This window comes from Salvia miltiorrhiza, chromosome 7 (assembly GCF_028751815.1).
Source record: "Salvia miltiorrhiza cultivar Shanhuang (shh) chromosome 7, IMPLAD_Smil_shh, whole genome shotgun sequence".
In the NCBI taxonomy this organism is placed as follows: Eukaryota; Viridiplantae; Streptophyta; class Magnoliopsida; order Lamiales; family Lamiaceae; genus Salvia; species Salvia miltiorrhiza.
In genome coordinates, this window is record NC_080393.1 from 36006905 (window position 1) to 36023220 (window position 16316).

Genomic DNA, 16316 nt, shown 5'->3' on the forward strand with positions numbered 1-16316 from the left:
CAATATTATAATTATACTATATAGAATTATTTCATTAAAATATTAGACGCTTCCCTATATTCAGCTACTGTCATTACATGGAGTAATATATTCAACTACCTCTTTTCTGCGAATTAACGCTTCCTCAGTTCCTCCTACCGTTGATGACGACAGAAACTGATAATCTCCATACATATATTATTCTACTTTTATTTCCTCTTTAATTTTCTCCTATAATTTGTGTTTTCCACAAACAATGCTTATCTCACTTAGAAATGAGGCAGAAACGGAAATTAAATCTTAACTATTGAATTTAATACTCAATATATGAATTATTAATAGATTAATAGATAGATAATACAATGATAAAAACTTAATTTTCAAGATCTGAAAATTCTAGCTTGTGAGATGTAGGGATGGCAGTGGATCTTGGACCCGGTCCACATCCGTTTACGGATCTGGATCTCAATTTTTTGGACCTGACGGATCTGGATCTCAGTTTTGAAAACGGATCTGGATCTGGATCTTGAAATTTTAGATCCGGATCCGGCCCAGATCCGACCCGTGGATCCGTTTTATTATATATATTTTTTATATTTTATATTTAGTTTACTAATAATATTAACTAAATTAAAAATAATAAATAAATTATATTCAAAAGAATAAAAACTAAAAGTAATTAGATAAAAGTATTTTATGTTATATTTTTCATGATGGAAATTAGATGTTATTGATTTTGTGAAATTTTTTTAATTTAATTTAAAAATAGTAGATCCATGGATCTGGATCTGGATCCAAAATTTTCAGATCCACGGATCTGGATCTGGTATTGGTCAGACCCGGTCCAGATCCGGCCCGTTGCCATCCCTAGTGAGATGTTACCTTAGCGAGCTTAATTTTCCAGATTCAAGTAATGATGTTAATTTTCTCATTTCTTTAAAAATATATTAACAATTACTACTACTCAGCAATGATATCTATGTGAGGACGTTCTTACATAAATACACATTGAGATTACATTTAAATTAAGACTAATAAACTTAATTAATTAGGTTTAAAAAAAACTTAATTAATTAGGTGTGATATCAACTCATTTTTTGAAGAATTTGAAAGTTTTGGCATAATTCAATTTATAAGTACATAATATATTATTTTATTTGTAATTTTACTTGCTCCATCAATTAAACCACAATCTTTATATGCATGCAAATCATCAAACGTGGCATCCTTGCGTAAATGTGGTAGTTCTTTTTTTTTTTCAACATAGCTACATATGGTAGTTATCAATAGGCTTAAAGATAATTATTCGAAACGGAAGTGCTAAAAATAATTGGGCTGGAAATTATAAAAATTGTGATATATTATATAGATTCTATATAATAAACAGAAGTTACAAAAACATAGTTTCCAGATCTGAAAATTATTAATTGGGCTGAAAGGAAGTTACTATTTATAGAATTCGGTGTTATTATTATATATTATATAGATTAGTCACCTTATTTATCCCGATTAAGGAACTAGTCTATATTAATCTATTAATTGGATTTAGTTAATTCTATTCATGGATTAATTTAGAACGAGGTTATTAATTAATAAGCGGGTTAACATACCCTAAGATGAATGGTTCAATTAAGATTAATAACCCGATCTCATAAGACGAGCTTTAACGATGTAGTTCGGGCTAATATTAGAATTTCTCAGATTATTATCTCAGAATAAAAATTACTTGAAAAAGAGTCATGCATAGTTCTTTTACACATTCTCATTCATTTGAGAATTATTATCGAGTTAAGTCTTACCTTATATTCTCGCATTAAAGGTCAAGAGCGAGAGTCAAAGCTAGTCAAAAGTCAATGAGCTATAGCAAACTTTGCTATCAGGTGGGTTTACTTTCATATATATCAAATGAGTTTAATGTTACATTTGAACAAGTTATTTCGTTACAAAATCTTTGAATTGAAAATTATTTCAAGTGTTGTCTTGCCATAAATGTTTCAATTTTAGTATGATATCTATCTGATGTGGCTTTGCCAGCTATGTAATCGAATTCGGGTCCTGAGCAGTTGATAGCTATCCTGCCAGGGCTAGTGTACACGTGTGACCGTGAGTCATTGAGCGGGTTGGCCGGTCAGGTGTTCGTTGAGAGGTGACCACCTCTCCGGCACGCAGTTCCAAATATGATAAATTACGAGATAACTTAGACTGATCAGTCGAACTTTAAGAATCCCAAATGAATTTAGTAAGCTTGGGCCTATTTAGCTAAAACTCTCTTGCTGTACTGTTTATGCTGGCATGAAAATTTACAGTTTTACGAAGCATGTTTATATTTATACTTAGGCATATATGCCCACTGAGTACTTTTGTACTCAACTTTGCATATATTTCTAAATGTGCAGGTTGAGCAGTGGCCGGTGGTGATGAAGTGACGAGCGAGATTACTTTTGTCTTAGATATATATATTGATGAACTCTTGGGATACATGTCTTCATACATGTAATCAGAACCCCTATTCCGCTGCATACTCACAAGTCTTATGTTATTTTGGCTAAGTCGGAGTTATCTGAACTTACTAGTTATTTGTGTCATTGTGACTAAACATTCGTTATATTATAAATGTTTACTTCGTTAACAATGATTAAGTTTGATCGTTCCTTATTTATTTACCCTCTTTCTATCTCCGCTTCTAATCTCCCTCCCTTAGTCACGATTTCTCGACTTAATTATCCTTAATTAAGTCCGATCATGACAGTATTCCTATATACTAATGTTTTCTCTGCCATGGTGGATAACAACATTTCAGAAACTTTTAATGGATATATATTCAATGTTAGAGGAAAACATGTTATCCACATGTTAGAGGATATTAGGATTAGCTTAATGGTTAGACAAGTGAAGAAGCTAAGTGAGACTGAGAAAGTTGATGATACTCTATGTCCATTGATTAGGAAGAAGCTAGAACAATTAGCTTCCCAATCTAAGCATTGCATGACATACCCTGCATTAGGAGGTAAGTTTGAAATTCATATTGAGGGAGATAAGTTATTGGTTCATGTGGAAAATAAGATATGTGCTTATAGAGTATGGCAAATGAATAAGGCTGGAAGGCCAAGGACAAAGAGTGTATGCAATGAAGCAAGTGCTTCAAATAATGAAGCGGGGTTGTTCCAAGTAAGGGGAGTTCTCAAACTAGGGGAAGTTCTTGCATCATTTGAAAGCTAAGTACATGACACAATGAAAAGATTTGAACACAATTTTTTTCCATTTCATTTAAAAAGTAAGTACATAATTGGGCTGGTGATAAGGATCCACAATGAGAATCACTACATAATTCACCTTCATTTATTTGAGTGCAATGAAAACAACAATGAAGACTACAAACACAACAAACAATCGATACATATACTTCATTTTGCATGCCATTTGCTTGAGTTCTATTTGAAGTTCTTGCATCAAAAACTTCAAATCTAATTCATCCTTTCTTCCATCCTTCTCAGTATGTGGTAATTCTTTCCAGTCACATTTATTCAACAGCCCTAATACATTGTCCATTTGAAGCTTTAAGGTGTTAAAAGTTTGCTTATAATATGGAGATAGCTCAAGGTCAATCCAACTCCACAATCCACAATCCACAATCATCCTACTACATCAAAATTTGCAGACAAGTGTTACAGAAGTACATACAAACACTATAAACATTAATGCAAACCAAAAAATTACCGAAGCACGAGGACATGTATGAAATCGACGCTCTGGATTCTTATTAGTGTGCGAAATACGAATTGAAGCTCGGAGCCCATGGCCACATACTATTTGAGCATCGGGATGAGAGTTTTCGCGCGATGATAATGAAGAAGACATGGTAATTCTTCATCTTCAATGGTTGAGAGTGTTTTGGGTATTTTTTTCATGAGGAGCCCTAATTTGAAGAGGGATTTCAGTTGAATTTGATTTAATCTCCAACCAAAAGATAAATGACCACGTTTAATGTTTTTACTTAAACACAGTCGTTCGATTCGCCAAAAAATTAAGCTTACGTGTATTTCCAATTGACATGTCAGCATTAGTTTGGGGGAAATTTAATTTCATGGGAAAATTACAAATCGGATATAAGTTCATGGATTTATACGCGAGATTTTAAGGTTAAGGGAAAAACGAGAATCGAGCCAAACTTCAGGGATTTTGACGTCATTTGCCCTTTTCTCAGTTTAGGTTTTTGGACTATATTTCATCACTTATAAATATCTTATTTATCCGTACTTTTTTCATTTTTTTTTACCACTCTCAATACTAATTAAAACACTTTTTCACTATTCTGGATACATTCAATAACTTTTTCTCTGCTATCTATACTCTCAACAACCTTTTTTTCTTAAAACCCGTGACACTTCCTCCTAAAAAGTTCTTTCGTGAATGGTGGGAGTATATTTATATCGATGCATGAGTATATACATATATTTATTTGACTCAACACATCACAATATTCAATCTCATATGTATAAAATAAAATTTTTTCACTAAGATAAAAAAATTAAAAATTAATCAATTTTTATAAAAGAAGATAATTTTACCCTACAATTCACAATCAATAATATTAAAGTTATACATTCAAGTTTTAAAACTTGAATTCACAAACAACAATAGTGTTGGTTGTGAATTTGAATTCTAAAACTTGAATTCAGAATCAACACTATTTTTAGTTGTGAATTCAAACTTTAAAACTCTCATTCACAATTAGTAATAATATTGGCTGTGAATTTGAATTTTAAAACTTAAATTCACAACCAACACTAGTTCTCGGTTATGATTCAAGATTTAAAATTCGGATTCACAACTAGGAGTAGCTAGTGTTGGTTTGTGAATTCTAGAATAACTAGTTGTTAATCAGATGGAAGCACGGCGAGGAGTCAAACCTAAGGTGACAGTGCGGCGAGGAGAATCTAGGCGGGGCAATTCAATAAATTGGCAATAGATCTCTTAACCAAAAATGGAGGGCAGGTTCGGTCGACGACGGGGATCCAAATACTTTGACAGCTCCTCAATTCCTCACATTTTCAATCTATTTTCGGTCGCATGTTTGGGCTCAGGGAATAAGTCGTCGAATTGCGGTGATGCAGAGCGTTCTACGTCGATGGAGAATGAAAGTCGCCACCTTTATTGAATGCTTTCGGTGTATCGAGCTCCGATTCTCGAATCTGAAAAATCAGATCTCGAAAAACTTTGATTTTTTTCCACATAATAGCAAATTTGTTGATGATGAGATTTCTCATCGACGGCGCAGAATCGGCACCTGCGTCTACAGCTAGAACTGAGTCCTTCAACAAAGTGGTCCAATCTCTCTGCCTCTCTTGGTGTCGGTGCATTTATTCCAATAAATGAGAACTTGATTAGCTTTGTTGATGGCGTTGAGATATCCAATCTCTCTGCCTTTTGACGTCGGTATATTTATTCAAATGAATTAGAACTTGGTTAGGTTTGTTGATGGCATTGAGATACATTAGAACTTAGTTAGCTTTGTTGATAACGTTTAGGGCTGGGAATCGGGTCGGGTTCGGGTACCCTACCCGAAAAAATCGGGTACCCGAACCCGAAAATACCCTAAACCCACTACCCGACCCCGACCCCGAATTTGAAATCGGGTACCCTAATACCCGATCGAGATTCATACAAAATACAGATCAAGATTCATACAAAATACAGATCAAGAAAATTCATACAATATTCATACAGATCAAGAAAATTGATACAAAATACAGATCGAGACTCAGCAAATTCAAATGAGGCTACCTCTTTTAAAATTCATATAAAAAAAGAAGAAGAAGAAGAAGAAGAGGCGTAGACAAGCTCGGAGGCGGAACAAGCGGCTGGGGTGGCTGGGCGAGGTCGCGGCTGGCGGGGGCAGCAAGCTGCTGCGTGCTGCTGCGGGGCTCCACTGGCGGCACGGCTGCTGCGGAGCAACAAGCTCGCCGGCGGAACAAAGGGGCGACTGGGCGAGGTCGCGGCTGGGGGGCTGGGAGCGAGCTCCTCACTGGCGAGGGGCGCCGCTGGGTCGCCGGAAACGGAAACGATTCTGGAGTGGGGGCTGGGAATGGGATTGGGAATTGGAAGGGCCGAAATTGGAATTGGGGGCTGGGAATGGGATTGGGAATTTGGGATTGAGAATTTGCGAAATTGGAATTGGGGGCTGGGAATGGGTTTGGGAAGGGGCCAAAGGGCCGAAATTGGATTACAGCTGTGCCACACTGCCAGCCAATGTATTAAACAATTTAAATAATTCAAAATATATTAAATTAATTAATTCGGGTATTTCGGGTATACCCGATACCCGATCGGGTATACCCGATACCCGATTTTTCCCCACCCTAAATACCCGATCCCGAACCCGAACCCGATTTTTTCGGGTATCGGGTACCCAATACCCGATTTTTTCGGGTCGGGTAATCGGGTACCCGATACCCGATCCCGAAATTCCCACCCCTAATAACGTTGACATACATTAAAACTTGGTTAGCTTTGTTGGTGGCATTGAGATACATCAAGGAAGCAGAGGCGCGACAACGATCCAACATGGAGGCAGATTTAGTGAATAATTATGATAGATGATGAATGTGAAAGTAAATTGAAAGGGATAAATTTTAAATTTTTTACGTGAAGGGTAATAGGGTAAGTGTGGCTAATTTTTAAATTTTTTATATTAGTGGATCAACACACTTGGTAGTTGGTAGTGAGCTGACTTTGTCCAGATAAAACTTCTACAAAGTGTGATCATCTGGCAAACCCTCCGGGTAGAGCTGTCAAACCTTGCGGGCCGGGCCAGCCCAACCCAGCGGGCCTAGGCAATTTTTTGGGCCGGGTCGGGTCGGCCCAAAATTTCAGCGGGCTTGAACATTGAAGCCCGGCCCGGCCCGGCCCTATACGGGCCGCCGGGCGGGTCGGGCCAAAACGGGCCAAAAATTGATAAATTAATATATATATACATATATATATATATACATATAATATATATATATATATTTTAGTTCCAAAAATTAATAAATTAAATCAAATTTAAAGAAAAAAAATTGAAGACAAATTCGATGAAACAAAAAGGACCTTAAACAATCTACATCTAAATTACGTAATTGACTAAAATTAAATGTAAACAAATATGACTAAAACTAAATGTAAACAATATGAATACAAGTAAAAAACAAAAACTAATTGCAAAAACTGAAAACGATTTATTCACAAATTAATTAATACAGTAATCAAATAACAACCACCAAAAATAAATAAATCTTTCAAGTAAAAATAATTTAATATTGATTGTTGATTGCTAATTTAAATCCTAAGTTAGACTTCGACTCGTCATTGTCGTCAATTGAAGAAATGGACTTAGATTGGGTTGGGTCCATTGGAATTTGGGAGGAGATATAAATTTTCAAAATTTTCACCTTCTATATTGACGGGCCGATTTAGGCCCGAAAGCTCGGCGGGCTTTTTGGCCCGCGGGCCGCATGGGCCGGGCCAAGGAGGCCCGGTTTTTTTTGGGCCTTGAAAATCCTAGCCCAGCCCGGCCAAAACTACGGGCGGGCCCATCGGGCCGGGCCATTTTCGGCCCATTTTGACAGCCCACCTCCGGGATCCAACACCATGAGTTGGTTCAGTATAAGATCTTTGGCATCTTTGCTATTTTCACTTTGGGAATATACCTTGATAACATCAATGTATTTCCTCTAGTTCCATCTAAAGTCGGTTACAAAAATCTCATGCGAATTGTGCTCAGCAAATAAGTCCAACTAAAGTGCATTTGAGATTGGGACGCTTCAACACACGTGCTAAATAAAAATAACGATAGATTGAGATCTAGGATGTAGGTCATGATGTTTAAAGGATGCCATGAATGAAAGAAATATGGTTATTTTATAGTCCCAAAGATCAAAATATTATTGCTAGTTGTAACACAATATTCTTGGATAAGGACCATGTGATCACCTATAAAGTGGCCTAAGCAATATTATGCTCCAAGAAATTGGAAATAATAATGTTGCAGTTCAAACAACATAATATTGTTTTTTGTCCTAATGAGTGGATTTTTCATTAAACCCGATTAGTACTTATTATTAGAGAAAAAATTGATTTTGTCATAAAGTGCTCAATTATGTCACATATAATTAAGTCGTGCTTTAATAATTAATCATTACAAGTGTGTCTTAGCCAGAGTTATGATGTAAATTGTGAACAATACATTTAGGTCGTGTTTGATAAAGAGGTTAGGATTTATAAAAATTAACTAAACCAAAGGGATTATCACATATAACCGTGTTTGGATAATATAGATGTATATTTGGTGGATTAAGCATAAATCCTTGATAACATTTTGCGCCTGTTTGGTAGGAAAGAGTAAAACTCAGCTAACCCAGTAAAATTACATTTATATCCTCAGCATAATTTTACAACTTGAGCACTGTAAGTTTCACCAACAACGCGATCTTGCTCATTTCTTCCCAAGGATATCCTCAACTGAACTAGTTTTAGCACCTCCAATGGAAACTCATAGAAACGGATTGTAAGAGCATCCAACTCTCTCAGCAACTTCAAACCAAAGCATATAGGAACTTGATATTGATGATAAAGACCATAACAAAGAAGAGAACACACAGTTGATGCACAATGAACCTCCACCGATTCATACACATCTTTGATGCCAAACAAAACATTGTAGTGGAATGTCAATCTACTTTGCCCTTGTAGATCTCCTCCTAAACTATCATTGAGAATTTTTAATATGCAACACAACTTCGTCTCCCTAGCTTCTATGTTACACAAGTACCAAAACGAATAATGAAGGCCACATGTTTTTATTTGCTCTTCACCAACTGCAGAATTGGGAAATATGTTACTTTGATACTCCCTCCGTCCACTAAAGATATGGCACAATTTCCTTTTTCGTCCGTCCACAAAAATATGCCACATCCATTTTTAGTAGTAGGGTCCACACAACTCCACTCACATTTAAAGTGGGACCCTTCTTCAAGAAATCCATCAATACTCCATATATTGATCAGCTTACCCCGATGAATCTCATAATTTTGACGAAAAACTCCCTTATACAGAAAACATAATTTTAGCAACTCAGTCAAATTCCCATAGCTTGAATACAGTACCTTGGATATTCCATCATAAGCATCTATGAAAAGATGGTGATTTTTCTCTGCTGCAACTTCGTTCCAATATTATAATGTCCTCTCCTTTGAAGACAAGAGCTTTGCAACTTTGACAATCATAATTTGGAAACCGCCACTTTGATTTGGAGATCCAAATTGCTGGTGATTACAATTATATCCTCAGCTTACCCAATCTCTTACAATCGGTAGTTGCTGCTTCATTTTCTCACACTAGCAATAAAAAACATTCTTCTTCAATCTCAATCTCAATCTCAATCACATCATAGCAAATTACGAAATCCTCAGTTTAAATCCCTGTTTCCGCACACCCATTTTCTCACTCACAACTCCCCTTCAAAAAAATCTAATATTTCAACCGAATTTCTAGATGGGTAGCGTCGCCGATCAAGATACCAGAAAGGGATCGCCAGAGACTGAAACCCTCCCTCTTCCGCTACAGTTCTCCGCTAGTCCAAGTGGTGTTAATCGGATTCGTATGCTTCTGTTGTCCCGGCATGTTCAACGCCCTCTTCGGCATGGGCGCTGAGAGACAGGTGGACCCCACCGCTGGCAACAATGCGAACACCGCCCTCTACATGACCTTCACCGTCTTCGGAGTCCTCAGTGGCAGAATCTACACCATCCTGGGCCCCAGCTGACCCTCATCTGCGGCTGCACCATCTACGTCCTGTAAGTTGCCTCCTTTCTCTACTACAACCATTTGCTGCGGACAATCCTCAATTTTGTGACAAAAAAATATAAGCAAGGTTACTGTAGACGCCAAGCCTCTCTAACCGGGGGTCACCCCCGCATCTACTTCTGTGGTGTAACAATGTTTTTTCGTCGGACTCAAGTTTTCTTGCGGGCTTCACATGTTGGGTTTCTTACTTATCAAACGGTGATATAAATCAATATAGCGCCACTAACTAGACTTAAACAGATAGTCAAACACGCCCAAAATGAGAATTATAAGAGCATCAACATTGATTAAGTCAAGCTTTGACTCATCCATGCTCTGAGACCTATGAAGCACCGGTACGTTTCTGAGGGTAGCGTCCGAGTATTAAAACGAAAAAAATACGAATACGTGTAAATACGTCTGAAATACATATTTAATACGTCTTTTTCGTTTTTTTGTTTTTAGGGTTTGAGAAATACGTTTTTAATACGCCTATTGACTAGAAAATACGTTTGACCCAATTTAAAAAAGACAAAAAGAAGACCAAGCCTACTGACGCGAATTAGTTCTCTGAATTTCTCATCTCCTAAACCCTACATATATGCAAGCGGTGCAAATCCCAGCCCGTTCTCCGCCGTCGCGACTGCCGCCGCCGCCGTTCTGGAGCAGTTCATGAATTGGAGTGTGAATTGGGTATATATTGGGGGTGCGTATCGTGGAAGATTTGGGGTTAATCGATGGGTTAAATTCTAAATATTAAACACTCTATTATTGATGGTAGGCGGTGGGCGTTTGATTCACGAGGCTATTCTTCTTGCTTCAGAAAGAGTTAATTGCATGAATCGTTCTCTTAAGGGAAAGAATTTGGCTCTGAAGGTGGATATCAAAAAAGCTTTTGATACTTTGGACTGGCAATTTGTGGATGTGGTGTTACAGGCCTTTGGCTTTCCTGCTACCTTCAGAAATTGGATTCAAATTATTTTCGATTCTGCCCGGATTTCCATTATGTTCAATGGCACGATCCACGGATTTTTTTAGTGTGGTCGAGGAGTTAGGCAGGGAGATCCGTTATCCCCTATCATTTTCGGTTTAGTGGAAGATGTCTTGAGCAGACTGCTCATTCATGCGGCGGAAAATAACTTTATTACTCAGATGCGTATGTCGCGACAGCTGCTTTTCCCTTCACACTTATTGTATGCAGATGACATTCTTCTCTTTTGTCGAGCGTCAAGGAGATCTTGTGTGATGATTAACTCTATTTTAAAGCTATATGCTGGCGTGTCGGGGCAACATTGCAATATTGCTAAGTCGACCATTTATTTTGGGAAAGGGGTTTCTACTCCGAGAAAGCGGCGAATTCAGCGTGTCCTTGGGTTTGCAGCTGCCTCGCTTCCGTTTACATACCTTGGGGTGCCGATGTTCATGGGACGGGCCTCTATCTCAAAGCTTCGTAAGACAAAAGATTTTATTCTCTCAAAGTTCTCTCGTTGGAAAGGTCTTCATCTTTCTATGGCTGGACGTGTTTGTTTGGTCTCTTCTATTATTCAAAGTACGGCGATGCACAGTATGCTTATTTATAAATGGCCAATGAAATTTTTGAATGAGCTGGATAATGCATGCAGGTCGTTTATTTGGACTGGTTGCAGCACGACCACTGCTCGATCTTCGGTGGCGTGGCATCGGGTTTGTGCGCCTAAGGTTATGGGCGGGCTGGGTGTTAGAAGCTTCAGAGATATAAACCGTAGCTTCATGTTTCGCTTATGCTGGCAGATTCTGAAGGGGCAATCTTTGGGGTTTGAGCTTTTCCGTCAAAGATATCTCTCTCCTGTCCTTCGCGCGAAATCTCGCTGGTTTTCCTCTACTATTTGGCTTGGTGTACGAGAGCCAACGCAACAGATTGTGGATTATACTTTCTGTATCCTGGGAAACGGCGACTCCATTTTATTTTGGCTCGACAACTGGTTAGGCTATAAATTGGTGGATAAGCTGCATATTCCGCATTACATGTTCCCGTTTCTTTCTCAACGGGTGTCGGATTATTACTTTGAGGATACTTGGCACTTCACTGACTCTTTTATTGAAGCCTTCCCGGAAGTGGCCTTTGATATCATCTCCGTTCCTCTTGCTAATAATATCGATGATAGGGCTTGGACTCACTCGCGTTTCGGCGAGATTTCGGCTTCTTTGGCGTTTGATTATCTTGCTCCCTCTTATCCGATTGTTGATTGGGGTAAATGGATATGGGCTGCTTTTATTCTGGTTCGTCGTTCGATCACGTGCTGGAGAGTGATCTTGGGGCGCCTGCCTACAACTGATGCTCTTCGACGTTGTGGGTTTGTCGGGCCAAACTTCTGCTCGCTTTGTCGCCAAGCACCAGAAAGCATCGACCACATTTTTTGGGAATGTAGTTTTGCGAAGGAAATTTGGAGCATCTTCTTTTCTTGGTTTGGGGTCGAAGTGCCTTTGGTTTATGATGTGGGGAGCTTGATTATTCAAGCCATGAGATTTGAAGCTAGCGCGCATGTGACCAACCTTTGGAGGCTTGGAGTTGTCACGCTGATTTGGGGATTGTGGTCTGCTCGCAACAAGATGGTGTTTCATGATATACAACCGACAAGGCAGGCGATGATCAGCCTGCTCTTCCTCTCCTTCAAAGAGACTTCGAGCAACTTTCGACTGGGCTATATGGCGAATTCTGTTAGTGAGTTGCAGGTGCTTCACCGTGTGAAAGTCGCGGGCAATCCAAGGCCACCTCCGGCAACTGTGGATGTTTGTTGGAAGCTTCCACCGTCGCTTTGGCTCAAAGCTAATATTGATGGTTCCATCAGGGGGGAACCGACTACCATGCATGCGGGAGGGGTGATTCGGAATGCTTTTAATTCGGTGATAGCGTGCTATCATTTCTCAGCGGGGCCTGGGTTCCCCTTCGAAGCAGAACTTTTGGCGCTTTTGATTATACTGGAAAGAGCTGCTGCCAATAATTGGTCTAATCTTTGGGTAGAGTCGGATTCTACTTACGTCGTCAACATCTTTAACAACCGCGCTTCCCCTGTGCCGTGGCATTTCCGTGGACGTTGGATTGCTGCTCTTAAGGGTGTCGTCAACTTTAATATCATTTGTTCTCACATCTTTCGGGAAGGTAATAAAGTTGCGGATTTCATGGCGTCTTCGGTCTCTCATGAAGGTTTCTGGTATCATTCGCTGCCGGAGATCTCATAGCTGGTGCATGAGGACGTTCATTCTACTTTTGTTAGAATGGGGAGCTAGTGAGCTGGTGCGTCGTTGGCGGTCTTGTTGTTTGGTTTTCCTAGTGTCGTTGGCTTGGGCCGAGAGACTTGGAGGTGATGGTTCGGCCGGAACTTCTGAAGTCTTCTCCTCCGCTCATCCAATGTGGTTTTTTGTTTTTTGTTTCCCTCGCTTTTGAGGTTTTGACGCTGCTTGTCCCCGGCGTTTGGGGTTTTTTGTTTCCTTCTTTTCTTCAATAAAATTTCTAATTCAGCAGATGGTAGGCGGTGGGTATATTGGGGTGGGTTTAATTATGTTATTTATTTACTTGGGTGGCCGATTGGTGTAGGTAAGGGGTGGGTTTAATTTTGTTATTTATTTATTTACTTCTAAGTTTTAAGAATTAAGTAGTTATTTGTTATATTTGGTTATGAATTAGTTTCTATGATATATATATTAATATTATTTATAAAATTATTATAAAAATTTAAACGTATTTTTAACGTATTTGTATTGTGATTTTTGGGATATTGACGTATTTTTGTTCTCGTCTCGTATCGTATTCGTACCGGTGCTTCCTAGTCTGAGACCACTTATGAGTCAAGTGTTACATTTGCTTGACTCATCCTGCTAACTCTATAGAATTAGTTTTGATTTTTGACCTTTTTCATTTAATTTTAAAGACACAAATTTAAAGAACACTATTATTTGAATTAAAATTACATTAATTTAAATTACTAAAATTTAAAATACATAAAATTTAAAAAGTAAACATTAATTAAAATAAATATATAAATAACTATTTTTTAAAATTAAACATTAAATTAAAAATAAACATATAAAAAAATTAAACATAAATTAAAAAACTGAAGTCGACAATTGCCATTTTCAAAATCAAAATTCTATATTTTTGTTTTTTCTAATATTGGCGTGTGTAAATACGCGCCAGAAATAAAGTCGGATGAACTTGACTCATCTTATCGAGTCACATCTCTAGTTAAGGGGGCTACATCAGTCGACTCATCCACTTAGCTTACTCGAATCACTCCATCGAGTCAGTCGACGTGGATGCTCTAATGTAAATTACAACTCAATATACGTTAATGAAAGTAGAGTTTATAATGTGAATTGTCATATAGTACATTTTAATGTGAGGTATATGATGTTATCATGTTATATATGATGTTAATTGTGACGTCAGGGGCGGGGCAAACCTACGGAAGGCCTGGTGCAAAATTTAAAATTGGCCCCTTTTTTATAGTTAAAAATGTATCACAATATATATATATATATATATATATATATATCCGAACGATAGTTTTGGTTAAAAATATACTTGATTGTCTGATTTCATTTCACACGCTTTTAATTAAGGAAAAGGCCCCAAAGAATATATATATATATATATATATATATATATATATATATATAGGGGCGCGCTCCAGTGAGACCCCCTATTTTTCGTGTAACATGAGTACAATGAATAAGACGTATAATACTAATGAACAAAACACATATCTAATGAACAAGATGTATATACTGATGAAAAATAAAATTTTAAAAATTCGTAATGAATAAGACATATATACTGATGAACAGGGCCGTATATACTGATGAACAAAACAGTATATACTGATGAATAACAAAATTTAAAATATTCTGCTCCCTCCAGGATTCAAACCCTGCGAAAAAAAATCACCCTCCAGATACAATATCAGCCATAGGATTGACAAAATAAACGCACCAGATCGTGCCCTAGATCTCACTAAAATTAGGGAGTCTCATTGGAGCGGCCCCCTATATATATATAGGGTTGGTATCAAGTGAGAATTTAGGAATTTGTGACACCTAAGAACAATCATACACCATTGATTAATGTTAATCCAATGGTTCTAATTAATAGATGATAATTAAAAATTAAATCACCTACCATAATGTAACAACCGAATTTTGTGTAAAAGGGCTAATAAGTAATTATTCTTGTGAATAAAAAAGGCAAGATTTTAGATCCCTAAATTACTGTTGACTTAAGGTGAAAACTTGATTGGGATTTGCCCCTTCTAAAACGCAGATTTACCCCTTCTTCCTCATAGAATTCGTCCGCCATTATCGAGGAATAAGAAGTTTTTCCAAGATCCAACATCCGGCGACTCATCCTTAGAACGCCGCTGTTCATCGACGCGGAGGTCAAAGGTTGGTCGATCCAACATCCGGCGACTCATCTTCTATGAATGTATGTATTTTACACCTCTCTGAATATTATTTTGTGGATTTCCGGCGACGTAAATAGGAATTGTTTACCGCAGAGATATTTTAATTTAAAGGGGATTTTTTCGACGAACATATTTTAATTAATTGTGCAGATGCAGACAGTGTCGGGTTTCACTGGGAAAAATGCTTATTCGGGCCATTGTCGTAAGAAGAATATTTTATTGTTCATGTGCTTAGATGTTTTGTTCATGAAAGTATTTGTTCATGTTCGATATTTGACATGAATATTATGGGTTTGAATCTGGAGTTTGCTTTGTTCATGACTTCTTTCTTCCATGAATAAAATGAGTTTGAATATAAACTTGTGTTGTTCATGTCTGGAATATGCTAGGAGTATAACTATGAATACAAGCAAGCCTTATTCATGTGAGTTGTTCATGAGTGATTTTTTGGTTGTATAAATATACCAGTATTTGCGCTTAAAAAAAATACTAGTATTTGTTCGTTTCATTTTGTGCATGAATATAATTTGGATATGCGTTGTACTTGTGTGAATATTTAGTGTAAACATGAATATGTTATGGAGTTGTTCGTTGATTACTATAGCTATGAATATATTACGTTTGAATAGTATTTTGAATTGTTCATGTATATAATGTTTGATGAATATAGCGTAAGAAAAAATATTCATCATTATGCATGGCTAAAAACGAATATAAATATTGCTCTGAGTTTAATTCGAGATTTGTTCATGTTTCAATATACATTGATTTTTCATTACTATGCCTAATTTTTCACAGGGTTATACCTCATGCGCCATTTGGAGACTTTTATGGGAGATGGTTCAACAAGTTGGAAGTGTGGAATGTCGTCATTGTCTCCACGTCATATGAGCCGTATGCGAGTTAGATATTGTGGCACAATTTTGAGTTGCGAGTTCAATGATGTAAGGGGGAAGCTGCTGAAATATGCGGCTGCACATTATCTGGAGTTGTGCAAGAATAGCAACTTCAATGCTAACTACGTCTTGCTTGGATGATACAACTCAATTTTCATGAATAAGTGTTAGACATTAAACA